The sequence below is a fragment of the Adiantum capillus-veneris genome, chromosome 23 (assembly GCF_014529385.1).
Source record: "Adiantum capillus-veneris isolate H3 chromosome 23, ASM1452938v2, whole genome shotgun sequence".
Lineage (NCBI taxonomy): Eukaryota > Viridiplantae > Streptophyta > Polypodiopsida > Polypodiales > Pteridaceae > Adiantum > Adiantum capillus-veneris.
The window spans coordinates 17,026,068-17,039,677 of record NC_140953.1 but is presented as its reverse complement, the minus strand read 5'-3'; positions in this window follow the sequence as shown (position 1 = coordinate 17,039,677).

The window sequence follows — 13,610 nt, the reverse complement described above, 5'->3', positions numbered from 1 at the left end:
TCTGGCCGGTTTTTATGCAAGTCGCAATGAGGCAAAAATTGCATTGCTGCAGAAAGAGCTCGAGTAAAAGATTATGCATGAGGAAGATACTTTCCTTGCTGGTGTCAAGGATATCAATGAGCAACTTATTTCTGCAGGTGAAGTCATTTCTGACAGTTTCCTTGTGCAGAACGTTCTTGACGCTTTGCCAGATTCTTACTAGACTTTTGCGAGTACTTGGAGGATTATGACCCAAGGAAATCTTGAAGTTGTCAAGTTTGATGCATTATGCACATTGCTGTTGCAAGAGTCACTTTCAAGAAAAAATAGGACTAGACACCGTGCAATTGAACATGCCTTTATTGCTGCTCTTGGGTTTCCTTAAGAGACTCCTGCATCTTGTCTGAGCGTTTCCTTCTACCCATACACTGTGAAGACGATGAAACAGGCGAAGGAGAAGAAGACTTACTTGATGTGTCAAAGCCGTACCCTGGTGTCGCTAGCAAGGCTAGCTGACAGTCAACTGTATCTTCACAGGTCGAGGTCTGCGGCTGTAGCGAAGAAACCTCGGAGCTCGACGATGGCGAATGATTAACACGAGGAAAGCGTCGCGCAGGGGATTTGAGAGGAAAAATGCCAACTCTCCTGACTGTTATACGTATTCGCGCCATAAAAGCTCCACCACTCGCTCGCTCCTAGACTTGTGTGCGTCGTTGTTGTTGTGGCAGACATGCATTGGACAAGACTGCGACCCATCCTTAAAATGATTACTACTTGCGTACCATCTGACCGTTCGGCACTTAAAAATTGAAAAGTGTGTTACTGGATTGGTTTCCAATCTGGCTCGATCATACAAGTACTGATTTTAAGATCAGTCTGGTCTGGTTCTACTGGTACTGGTTCTGAAATTGGGACTGGTTGCACATGAAAAAGCCCAAAAATATCTGATTCTGATATCTCTTGCTCAGCAGTTCCCAGTTCCTTAGTATCTTGTTCTTGCCCATTCTCTCTAGCCTCTGAATAATAAAGCTTGATCTTTGCACCATTATATACTCCTGGCAACAATAATCCAGATAAATCTTTCAGTCTGACTGTACCATTGGAGAAGACCCAGTCTACCTCAAATGGTCCTGCCCAGGCAATCTTCAAGTTTGGCTTCTTTGGACCCAGTCTAGACTGATATAGAAGCACCAAATCTCCTTTCTGAAATTCCCAAATCTTAATTCGACGATCATGCCAGTGCTTCCTTCGTTGTTGAACAATTTCTTGTTCCAACATAGCCCGTTGCCTGAGTTCATCTAAGTGCATCAGTTCATCTAACTGCATCAGTTCATCTAGACGCTTTTTCAGATTGTGTTTGAAGTCTAAGCCATACTTCACAGCCATTCTCAGACTTGGGATCACAAACTCCATAGGAACCACAGCTTCAGTGCCATACACCATTCTGAATGGTGTCATTCCAGTAGTGACTTTATAAGCTGTCGTATACGCCCATAGAGCAGTCTGGAGTTTCAAATCCCACTGGTCTGGTTTCTTTTGCACCACCTTAGTGAGAATAGTCTTTATTGTCTTGTTGCTACTTTCAGCCTGTCCATTGCATCGGGGATAGTAAGGAGTAGATTTTCGATGCTTGACTGAAAGCATAACCAATAGGATTTCCATAGTGTCATTGATAAAATGTGTTCCTTGATCTGACACAATCTCTACTGGACATCCATATCGGCAGACAATATTCTCAAATAGAAACCTTGCAGTTGACTTGGTTGTGTTGTCAGGAAGAGCTTTAGCTTCAACCCACTTAATTACATAACAAGTAGCCATTACTATGTACGTGTTCGTCCGGGGGGAACCTTCTTAAAAGGTCCCATAAAATCTAGTCCCCATTTCATGAACACTCCCAGTGGTTGTACTGGCGTCAAAGGAGTCATATCTGTAGCTGTTCGTCAACCCATTCTTTGGCATATGTCACAAGTTTTACAAAAACTTCTGACATCAGCAATCAGTGTTTGCCACCACAGACCAGCTTGCAGAATCATCTTGTAGGTTACTTTGTTGGAAAAGTTTCAACCAGATTCACCATTATGTGCTTCTGAAATCACTTCCATTCTTCCTTCCATAGGGACACAACGTCGAAGTATACCATCCACACCCATCGATAGAGTCATCCTCCGATGATGGTAAATTTCAGGCTTTTTATGATCTGAGCTTTCTTCTGGTTCTGCTTATAGTCCTCTGGAAAAGCACCCTGGGAAAGAAATTGATAAACATCATACCATTCAGGATCAACTGATTCTCCTGCCTCTAGCTGAAATAAGTCAGCATCCAATGGTTCATCTCTCAAGGGTGATTCTGAATGTCCTTCCATACTTCTTGAGAGAAAATCAGCTCCACAATGATTCTTACTAGGCTTATGAAAAATTCTAAATTCAAACTCCATTAGGAACATCATCCATCTTATCAGCCTGCCTTGAATAATGACTTTATTAATCAGAAACAGAAGAGCCTGATGGTCCACATAAAAATGGAACAACTTTCCCAACAGGTAATGCCTGAACTTTGTAGCGCTAAAAACCATTCCAAGGGCTTCTCTCTTAGTAGTTGTATAGCCTTGTTCAGCCTGACTGAATCTCGACTGGCAAAATAAACTAGATAATCAGTCCTTCCGTCTGGCTGAGCTAATATTGCCCCCATTGCCAATCCCGAAGCGTCTACATGTACGTGGAAAATAATATCCCAGTTTGGTTGCCTAAGGACTGGTTTACTGATAATGGCCTTTTTCAGATTCTGGAAGCTCTCCTCACATTCAACAGTCCAGTTGAACTTACGGGTTTTCTTTGTAAGCTCATATAGTGGTACTGCTTGAGAAGCAAACTTATGTACAAATCTTCTATAGAAATTCACATAACCCAAGAAAGAGCTCAACTCTGAAGCATTTTTGGGTGCTTTAGCTTGTTGAACACACTGAATTTTGTCATTGGCCATCTCTATTCCGTTTCGGGAAACCACATGTTCCAGTAGTTGTGCCTTCCAGACTAGGAAAACAGATTTGAATGGATTCAAACAAATCCGCTTCTCCTGACATCGTTTGAAAACCATCTCTAGGAATAGTAGGTGATGTTCCTCATCTGAATAGACAATAAATTCATCCATAAAAATGGCGAGGAACCGATGAAGGAATTCATTAAACATCTCCATCATACACTGCTGAAAGGTAGCTGGTGCATTGCACAGGCCAAAAGGCATCACCAGATACATGTAAGCTCCCCACTCAGTGATGAAAGTGGTGTTCGCTCTATCTTCAGGAGTGATTGTAACTGGTTATAGCCACTGTAACCATCCATGAAGCTATACATTTCATATCCTGCGATCTCATCAAGCAACATGTCAGTAAAAGGCAATGGAAATGGATCTTTGATAGTTTGGGCGTTGAGTTTCCTATAGTCGCCACAAACTCTCAATTTCCCATTCTTCTTGGGAACGACGACTATGGGAAATAGCCAATCGCTACTGGCCACCTCTGTGATGAACCCAGCCTTGAGAAGATTATCAATCTCCTCTTTGACCTTCTTTGCATAGTTGGGGTTCATCCGGTATCTTTGCAGTCGTACTAGCCTAGCATCTGGCTTCAGCGGTATTCGGTGCTGACATACTTCAGGATCCACTCCCTTCAGGTCTGTATGTTCCCAGGAAAACACGTCTTTATAGTTCTGGAACATCTTACGTGCCTTCTCCTTCATTGCCGGGTTGAGATGCTTGTTGACCTTGATCATCCTAGGACTATCCTCTGATCCTAGGTTCCATTCCTCCACTTCTTGGTCGTCTGGAAGCAACCAATTAGGCCCACCTCCTTTTCGTTTGGTTGACTCTTCAGCATAATCCCAGGATGGTCCATTCATTTCTGAATCAACATTCTGATTCATTGGGTACTCTTCAGAACGTACTGGTTCCTCTACCATACCAGTATCAACTGATTCCACCACCCTTCCAGTTAGCTGAACTGTTCTTTCCCCTGTGTTGATTTCAGTAAACTGATCGAAAAATTGCCTTTTCTGCTTGTCAGCCTACTCTTTATTCAGCAAGACTGCATTCAAGTCAATCTCTGCCAAAGGGAATATGTTCATGGCCGCTAACATTCGCTCGATCTTCTTGGCTCTGTACTTCTGACATAACTCCTTCGTCTCAGTTCTTTTCTCCAGCTCCTAGTATTGTTTGTCTGGATTTGAATTCTGCCACACTGGCCCCTTCTATGGTTAATGTTTGGTTTGCATAGTCATGAACAACATGTGTTGTTCTCAACCATGGGTATCCTAGCAGCATCCCATATTCCCCTTGCACATCCAGAACTAAGAAACTGATATTAAATTTTTCCCTCCCAACTCTTATCTGCATATTTTCAATCATACCCATCGCTTGTACCACTCTGTGATCTGCCATTCGCACTTTAAATGGTGCTGGCTTCAGATTCGTGATACCCATTCTTTGCTGGAGATGAACTCCCATTATGTTGACTCCTGCTCCTCCATCCAAGATAACACTTGAGAGAGGTTCCCACTGCTTCCTAACCTTGTAGTCCACCTGAATAAGTGGAACTTCATCATCTCGGACGGCCGTCAGGTCCACTGTTCTGGCCTCCGTCTCAGCTTTCATGCGCTGTCTGATAAAGTTGGCCACTTCAGGCAAGGTTCTTCTGATATCCTCCAGCTCTACAGTCAACTTTTGAATTCTATCATAAATTTTCACATGAATTTCTTCTCTTTCTTGGTCAGATTGATTGTCAGAGCTCGAAGAACTGGTATCTTCACACTGCCATTCCTCTTTTGCAGTGCTTCCCATCCTTCCATCAATTCTCAGTTCATCAACCATTCCTTGTACCACAGCATGGTCTCAGGTATGGCCGGTACTGACTGATCCTTATCAGTTGATTGGGCCGGTATCCTCTGAATGACTCTAGCTTCAGAACTTTCTGGATGCTTTGGCAGCTTCTTGGCCAAATCCTCCGTGATTTTAGCCACTAGTTCCCTTTGCTCTTGACATTCATCTACCACCTTCTCTTTCCCTTTGGCCTTCCAAACTTCCCTTTGTTGAGCCCACTTGTTGCTGGTAGGATTGATTGGTGCTTCTGAAGTATCTGGAATTTCTTCAATAACTACACCCTTGCTTCTAGTAACTACCCGTACTGGGACTGGCTCTGGTGCCTTAGCCTCAGTAGTAGTAGTTGCAGGTGCATCTGGGCATTGGGCTGCAAAATGGCCATACTTCCCACAAGTGTAGCAATTCAGGCTCCTATTCTGGAAGTTTCCACGTCCTCTGCCTCGGCCCATACGCGTTTGGAATCGGCCACGTCCCTGACCAGTACCACTGGTACCTGGCCTCTCCTCTTGAGATACTTTGACGGGTTCTACCTTCACTAATTCAGTATAGGCAACCACTGACAGGTCTTTGCCTTTCTTAAAGTGATGAATCCTAATGCCACAATTGTTCCATAGATGACCAAAAGCCTTACAGTAGGTACATTGTGGACATTCATTGGAGATATGGTCCTTGGATTTGCATTTCGAACACCAAGTCTCCATCTTCCGAATTGGCTGTTTTGTGTGACTAATTTCGGCAATCTGTCTAGCCATTTCTTCAATTTTCCTGGTCCAAGATCCCTTCTTTGACGTCTCCTTGGATCGTTCATTAGAGCTGCTTTCGGAGCTACTGGACACCTCACTGGAATCAGAACTTTCAGTAGCAGAACTGCTGCTACTGGACCGTCGCTTCTTGTGACTCTTTTCCTTTCTGGCCTGTTGTTCCAGCTTTAGTGCCCTTTGGACCAGATCATTGAATTTCTTGGTAGGAGCTGGTACCTCTTTCTCCCTAAGCTTTTTGCTTCTGAAACCATTCAGAAACCATGTCCTCAACCTCTTCTCAGATGGTGGTTCCTGCAACTGCCTGGTTAGCTCCTTGATCTTTTCCACATAACTTCGGACTGATAGATTCCGTTGTTTGATCTTATCTAGTTCACAGAGGATATCTTCATCCCCTCTGTTTGTCGGAATATTCCAACCTAAAGGCTTTAAGCAATTTGTTGTATGATCTGAGCTGGCAGGTGGGGTAATGGTAATACCATTTCCTCGCTGCCTCCTTCAAGGTTTGCGGGAAATATTCCCCCCAATCATCTTCATCAATATTTTTCAGTTCAACATACTGCTCAAAAGCCTGTATGTGAACGTCTGGATCATCTTTCTTACCTCCCTTGAATATTGGAAAAGAAATTTTCAGGGAAGCTGTGTAATCATTCCGATTACCACTGATCCTGCCACTTCTCTTCTTGGATTCACAATGGCGCTTGGAAGTCTTCTTGCAATTGTCAGTGTCAGCATCCCAATCAATCTCTGTCTTTGTCTCGGTGTCAATGTCTTCTTTCGTCTGTCTGTTAGAAGTACGGTGACTACCTTTACTTCCCTTGGTACCCTCATCCCCCTGTCGGGATCGAGAACTCTTGGAACTCTTGGCTTTCCGTGCTTCCCGTTCTGCCCGTCAGCGTCGAGAATGACTGGACTGCTGTGAGTCCTGCGCCTCATCATCCTGACTATGCTCCTCCTGAGCCTCAGTGTCATTCATCTTCTCTTACTTGGGGTCAAACTCTCTTCCTGACTCCTCAGGAATAGGGTCAACACGAATGGTGGATTTCCGGCCACGACTGGATTTAGGTGCCATTGCTAAAAACTTCCAACTGGGAGAAGAGTCTTTCAGTCAACGAGGTTTATCTCGAGCCACCGTGATCACCAAAATGGAATTGGAGCTAATCTCTTAAGACAGCTAATTCCAGTGTTAGAAGATTTCAGCTAATAGTGTGAGAAGATTTCAGACAGTAGACTAGACAAAAATCAGAAACTAGACTGGAATTTGGATACTGGAATAAGAATCAGACTTATGTACTAGAAATAATGTTCAGATCCAGATTCAGAATACTTGACAAGAAGTAAGTACAACTGGAATATCTGCCATGATTGGGATTACAAATAAAAGATTACAGTGAATATGATTTACAAAGAGAGTACAGCCGACAACAACTGCCAATGATTCTCAAGTACAAGTGTAGCCAAAGTGCTAACCCAAATGATAACAATTGCCAACCCGATTACAATGTAATGGACCCTATTTATACACTTCAGGTTTACTGTAGTAATTACCATAGTAGCTACTAAGTGATTCGTTGCCCGTCTCATAAGAGAACGTTCCTGCATAGTGAAACTATCCAACTGTCTACAAATGTCATTGGATCGGCTCCACTATTGAATGTTGTGTTTTTGGGTGAAGTTATTGGCACACCGTAAATATGGACATCACATGCAATACTACATCTAAAGGAGAACACATGGATAATATCAAGCGCAATACCAATAGATGATGTATGGCTATTTAATACTTGGGTCAAAATGGGGGAATCATGTCTATTGAAAGCTAAATGCATTAGAGAAGGTGTGATCATTGGTGTTTGCTCCAATGATACTCTCACTGCATCTATCATGATGTTGGTGATTTTTTGTAATGACGAGCACGACTTTATTATTTTATTGAGCATGAGGAAAATATTATTATTCCGTGGGTGATTAGCAAGGAAAGCATTATCAATATCATTTTGAATGAGTTGTTCAAAAGATGCATTATTGTTGGTTGAGGAACCCATGTACGTGCAGTTCCCCCCCCCGGGCTATGGGGTGGAAGGAAGACAAGTAAATGAAACACGCACACACTCTGAGAGAGAGAGAGAGACAGAGAGAGAGATGGGAATTTACAAGATGAGAAATGGATGAAAGCAATATAATACAAAGAGTGTTTTTTTGCGTGAAGGTGATGGAGCTTCAATGTTGTAGAGGAGCGCTACTTTGTCTCTTTGACAAAAGATGTGATGAGGCCTAACTTGTTGACGATGAATTTGCCAATTCGGACAAGGGAGGCTAGTAGCTCACGTGCATCTAGCACATCAGAAGCATATAAGACAACAAAGTTTTTGTCAAGGTGCAATACTTTGTCGACAATGTCACCCGCTAAGGAAACATCAATTGGGGAAGCTTTGTTGGCCAAAATCTTTCCTTCAAGCTTAGGCACCAAAACAATAGTTGTAGATTTTGAGCAAATAGAGCAAAAGTCAGCCTCTTGTTGCTGATGAATCTTAGTAGATTTGCATTGACCGCAAAAACGTTCCACCAAAATTAAGTTCACATTCACAAAGTGCAGTGTGCCAGTCACCTATGTATAGGTACTTGACGAGTTAGAGCTTTCTTGAGTTATTATGGGGAAAAAGGAAAAGCAACATCAATACTTACTTCTTGATTGTGACCAACATCAAGAATATGGGCCTTATATGCTTCCTCCAAACGATACTTAAGACGAGAACTTTTGACGTGTGCTAGGATAGTAATATCCAAGACTGAGAGTATATTGCTCGGACATGTGGAAGGAACCTATGTTTCGTGCAACAAACATAGGATGCACATCGGTCTCAAGAGCACAAAATATAGCATGGTAATCATCTTTGCGTGCATTGATGAAGCTAAGCTGTGATGGCAACAGAGGGAAAATATTAGAAAGCTACAAATCTATAGAAGGGCGAAGGTAAGTAAGCCTTACAGTGGCACGATCCTCAGCTGCTGGGCCATCTGCAACAACAAGATCACCTTGGGAAAGACCAGCTTTTGAAGTGCTAGCATGGCCCTATATAACAACAAAAGCTACAGTTCCAAAGTGTGTACGGGAGCCTTGTGCATGCAAGGACTGTGCCTCATCCAAAAATTCACGCACTTTGCTCTCTAGATAGAAACTAAGGCTGAATTCGAAAGGCTTTGTCTTTTCTACGACCGTGGAAGCATTGAAGAATAGTACATAAGGAGATGTGCGACCATCTGACTTAGTTTTTTTTTTAACAGTTACATTCTCAATGTGGACAAAGTCTCCTACAGCAAGGGTGTCAATGAATTGCTCAATAAATTGATCGCTAACAGCACAAGTGATGGTGTCAGTGTTGAGTGGGTCAACTAGGTCTGCCTTAAGGTAACGCATATACTGAGCGACTTCTGGGCTTTGTTTGTAGGTTCCATATCGGTTAAGTATGCACCCCTCGAAAGCGAAATGAGGGCAAGTTTTAGTGATGTCAACAATGCGCAATAGAGGGATCTTAGTGGGAATATAAGGCACAAGAGAAGATGAACTAGCGGGGATTACATTCTCATGGTGACACTCAATAACAATATATCCATCTAGTTTGGCACCCTCCGCAACGCTCTCTTTTTTTGCAGCTGTAGGCAGTGGTCCCCCTAGAAAAGGTTTGGCTGCCACAACAAAAAACAAAACTTGTAAGGGTTGGGTACAACAATAGAATATCTATGCGGTGCAAGCAAGCCTTACTTAGTTCCGTTGTCACCTCGCACGTCTTGAAAAGTGTACGTGCTATTGGACTAGTTTGATCTACACACTTGAGGGATTTGGACCAACGCCAAGAGAAGGAGAAACATCAACCTTAGCCAGGCTCAAAGCGCTCCTTGTGCGGAGTGGAGGCACATGATCAAGAATGAGGCCACTATCATGTCCCAAGAATGATGCAGTTGTATCATGGTGCACTATCTTGTGTAACTCTGTAAAAACAGAAAGGAAAATCGCATTATTGCCAAGTGTACATCCAGCATTTTCTATAAGTTAGCAAACTATCGAGTCACCATTTTCAAACTCCATCGAGCGAACATCACTAGATTCATCGCACATGGGTTCGACGTTGTCATCGTAGCCATTGTAATGTCCATCGAGTGGATTTTGCGAGGAGCAAGAAGCAGCCATGTGAAGAGAGTATGGTAAATAATGTTTACACAATTATTACTTGATGTGTTCAAAAGAAGCAAAGGGTAAAGAACATTCTTTAGCTACAGGATAAATAAGTTCATAGAAACAATACTTCACAAAGTCACAAGGATCTTAGGATCAATACGGGAGAGGGATGTTTTTGAACTTATTTTTGAAGCAGCAAGACCACTTATATACTGCAACCTCCCTTCTCTTTCTCAAAGCTCACTAAGTCTTAAAGGTAACCTACTATCAGATATATTAAATAGATTTGACACATTTAGACACATGCAAATGCAAGAGAACATCAAATCCAAAGAAATTAATGAACTAGTGGACAAGTGTGTGTTGGTGGTCTAGGGTTCCCACCATGCTCATGCGTTGAACACCCTATGCTCGAGGAAATGGTTTTTCTCGAGCGCTTGGAGGGAAAAGGATTTCCAAAAACTAGTGCTCATGGGAAATTGTGTCTCGTCTTAATAGCGTGCCGGTTTCAATCTTAAAAATGTCGGTCAAAAAGAAGGGACCAAGTTACAATGATGGAAAGACCCATTTACATTATAAAATAAGCTCACTTGACATGTGTCGCCAATCCGTGATTCTTAATCAACGGTCTAGAAAGTGTACCAATTCTCCACCCACTCTCCTATGGCCTTCTGAAGGCCAAAAATTAGGAATGTTAGGCTTGAGTTCAAGAGTCGGATAGATCTATGAGTTCTCTTGGCCTCCACAAAGCATTAAGAAAAATTACAAATGTGACAGGCTTTGAGTTCACGACTTAGATAGATCTATGAGAAATAGGGGACTGTTCAAACCAGTGCTCGAGAAAGTATTTTTTCCTAGACGGCTCGGTTTCCTCCTTGGCAATATGCAAACCGGAAACACTAGTAGAATTTTCTAAATTTGTAGGACTTTTGAACTATTTTCTTGTATATTTTACTAGTTTTTCTTCCCTTTACCTTGGTTTGCAATTGGCTAATCTTGATTTTTGATTGGCTCAAGGCTCAGTTGAGACAAACCTTTCTCAAACCCATCAAACCCCCCCCCCCCCCCCCCCCCCCCCCCCCCCAAAAAAAAAAGAAAAAAAGAAAAAGAAAACAGTGAAAGGGTCACGATGGCTTTCTAAAACAATAAGAAAGTGATAAAATTATTAGGTTGAGTTTAACTAGATTCAGTGTTCAGGAAAGGATTGCCTCAGCTTAGCCTTGAGCCGGTTGAAAATTGAGACTAGCTGGTTGCAAACCATGGTAAAGGGAAGAAAAATCGGTGAAATACGTGAGAAAATAGTTCAAAAATCCTCCAAATTTCAAAAATTTTGCTAGAATTTCCAGTTTTCTTCTTTGTAAGGAGGAATCTTGGCCGCCAGTGTTCAGGACATGTCAGGACACCGGCAAGGCCGGACTAGACAAGGCAGGGCCGGGCTAGGCGATGTGGAACGGGGAGTCCAACTAGGGCAAAGGACCAGGGGCATGCCTATATAAAGGGTGGTTGGGTGGTGGACTCTCAGGGCTGTAGTCCCCCTTGTCTTACATTGGTATCAGAGCATGGTTTATTTTGGGTAAGAGGGCGTGGAGCCACTAAGGGCCTTTTGCATGTTCATCTCCTTGAGGGCGTGAAGAGCCGCCTGCTAAGGGAGGAGCCGAAAACGTAGCGTGTACAGAGCCGCTTGGCCGGGGAGGAGAGACTCTCGACCTCTGCCATAATGTGTGTGGCCCGGCTTGGCGAACTCGCGCTGCGACAAGGAGCCAAACTTGTCACTGTTGCGGCGCCCCGGGAGCATCGCACAAGCATCTCTCTCTCTCCCTCGCTCTCGCGGCACTGTGTGGTCGCCATAGTCGACTGCAGCGACCCTTTTTCACACTCAAAACGCCCTAAGGCCTTTGGCCTTGGGCAATTTCCTCAAAAAAAACTCAAGCAAGGGTGCATGCCCACCCGGGCACACACCCCGTACACGGGATGTGAGACCGGTTGTCAGCCAAGATTTGACATAAGCATCGGCAAGGGACCACGAAGTTCTTTGGTAAGCTGTCACTTCCTGGAAAACTGTCAGAATTTCAGAAATTGCAAAAATTGGTAGCAGTTAAATTTCGACGGAGTTGAAATTTTCGAACAAGTATCTATTGCAACTTCTTCCTTCGGGAAGATTAAGTCGTCTGCGATGTTTCAAAGCGAGCAATTACGTCTCAAGCAATACAAGTTTTTGTCGGCATCTTCAAGCCTAATTGATTCAACTATCAAGAGCTTGTGGAGTTCCATATACGGCGGACTGCTCTCAATTTTGACGGAGTTAGCACGGCTACTATACTTTGCGAGTACTTTCAATATCATGTATTTTTTCTGAGTACTTCTTTCACCGCACTGTGTAGCCATGGATTCGGATATCAATATGACATTCGATTTTGAGCAAAGTACTCCTGATCCTACCAATGATGGCCCATGGCCGGATCCTCTCAAGGAGAGTACCCGTGACGCTATGGCAGGAGAAGATACTTATGAATTGCTCGATATTCAAGAATTTTGTGCACTTCAGACACGCATGACAGTCATGGATGAAAATTTTAAAGCTTTAAATGAAAATGTTACTAAAATCTCCACATTAGTAATTCAATTAATGCATCAGCAGTCTAAGAGTCCTGCTGACACCCACATGCATGAGCATGTTGGCACACAAGGGAAAGGCCCAACTACTGATACATTGCATACTCTCAATGCCAAAGAGGTGGATGACTTGTTAAAGAACTTTAAACCACCAGTCTTTAAGGGAGAAGATAGAGACCGCAATAAGGATGCAGTGAATATCTTTCTCAGCAAGTGGGATGGAATTCACGCCTTACGGCGTCCTCTGGGCGCAGTCAGAGCTCTACAAACGAGCTTAACTCTGGAAGGCAAGGCCTACAAATGGTGGATGTCTCTCAAGGAGAAGAACATCATACCACAGAGTTGGGCAGCTTTTGAAGCAATGTTTAGCAAGGAATTCTTGCTTACAAAAGAGGCCGATCGGAATTGGACGGCTTGGGACACATGTTCCATGCGCCAATACCCATCACTCCTTGAATATATCTCTCACTATCGGGACGTTATCCTCAAGTTGGAAGGCTTGGATACCTTTCAACAAGTAAGAGGGTTCATACGAGGTTTGACACCCGAGCTTAAGAAGTATGTCAAGACCCAAGACCCTGTTGGGGTATAAAGCCCAATGTGGTCGCCCAGGTAAGTGGGCGGGCCGCCAGGTATGTACACATATTCTTTTGTAAAAACCTAATAAGAACTCACTATGCTCTACACATTACAGTAGAGCGAGTTCACCATATCGTCGTGCTCTTCTTCTCGCACTCTCTCTCTCGCGTCGCACTTCCGCTCGTACTCCTTCAGACCCTAAGACACTTGAGGAGGCCATAGTGAAAGCACATATTCATGATGATCCTGATGAGAAGAAAACACATAATAGTCACATGCCTGCTAGCATACATGGTAATACACGCACTCATTATGGGCACAATAAAAGAAAATTTCTAGTTGTTAATTCAGATGCATCTAAAAAACCCAAGGGGTTTAGGGGTCCTCTCTCTTCTGAGGATTTTGATAAAGCCAAGAAAGAAAAGTTATGTTTTCAATGTTTAGGAAGAGGTCATGGCAAAAAGGATTGTCCCAAGGGAAATATGCTGCTAAGAGAAAGGAGAAAGCAGTGTACACAATGCAACTGCTGCCTCTTGAGTCTTCCTCAAAATTCTCCACAGTGGAAGTAACACACACTGAGGTGGTGCATGAATGCTGTCTCACAGCTTCCATGTGGCAACAAACCTTTGGAC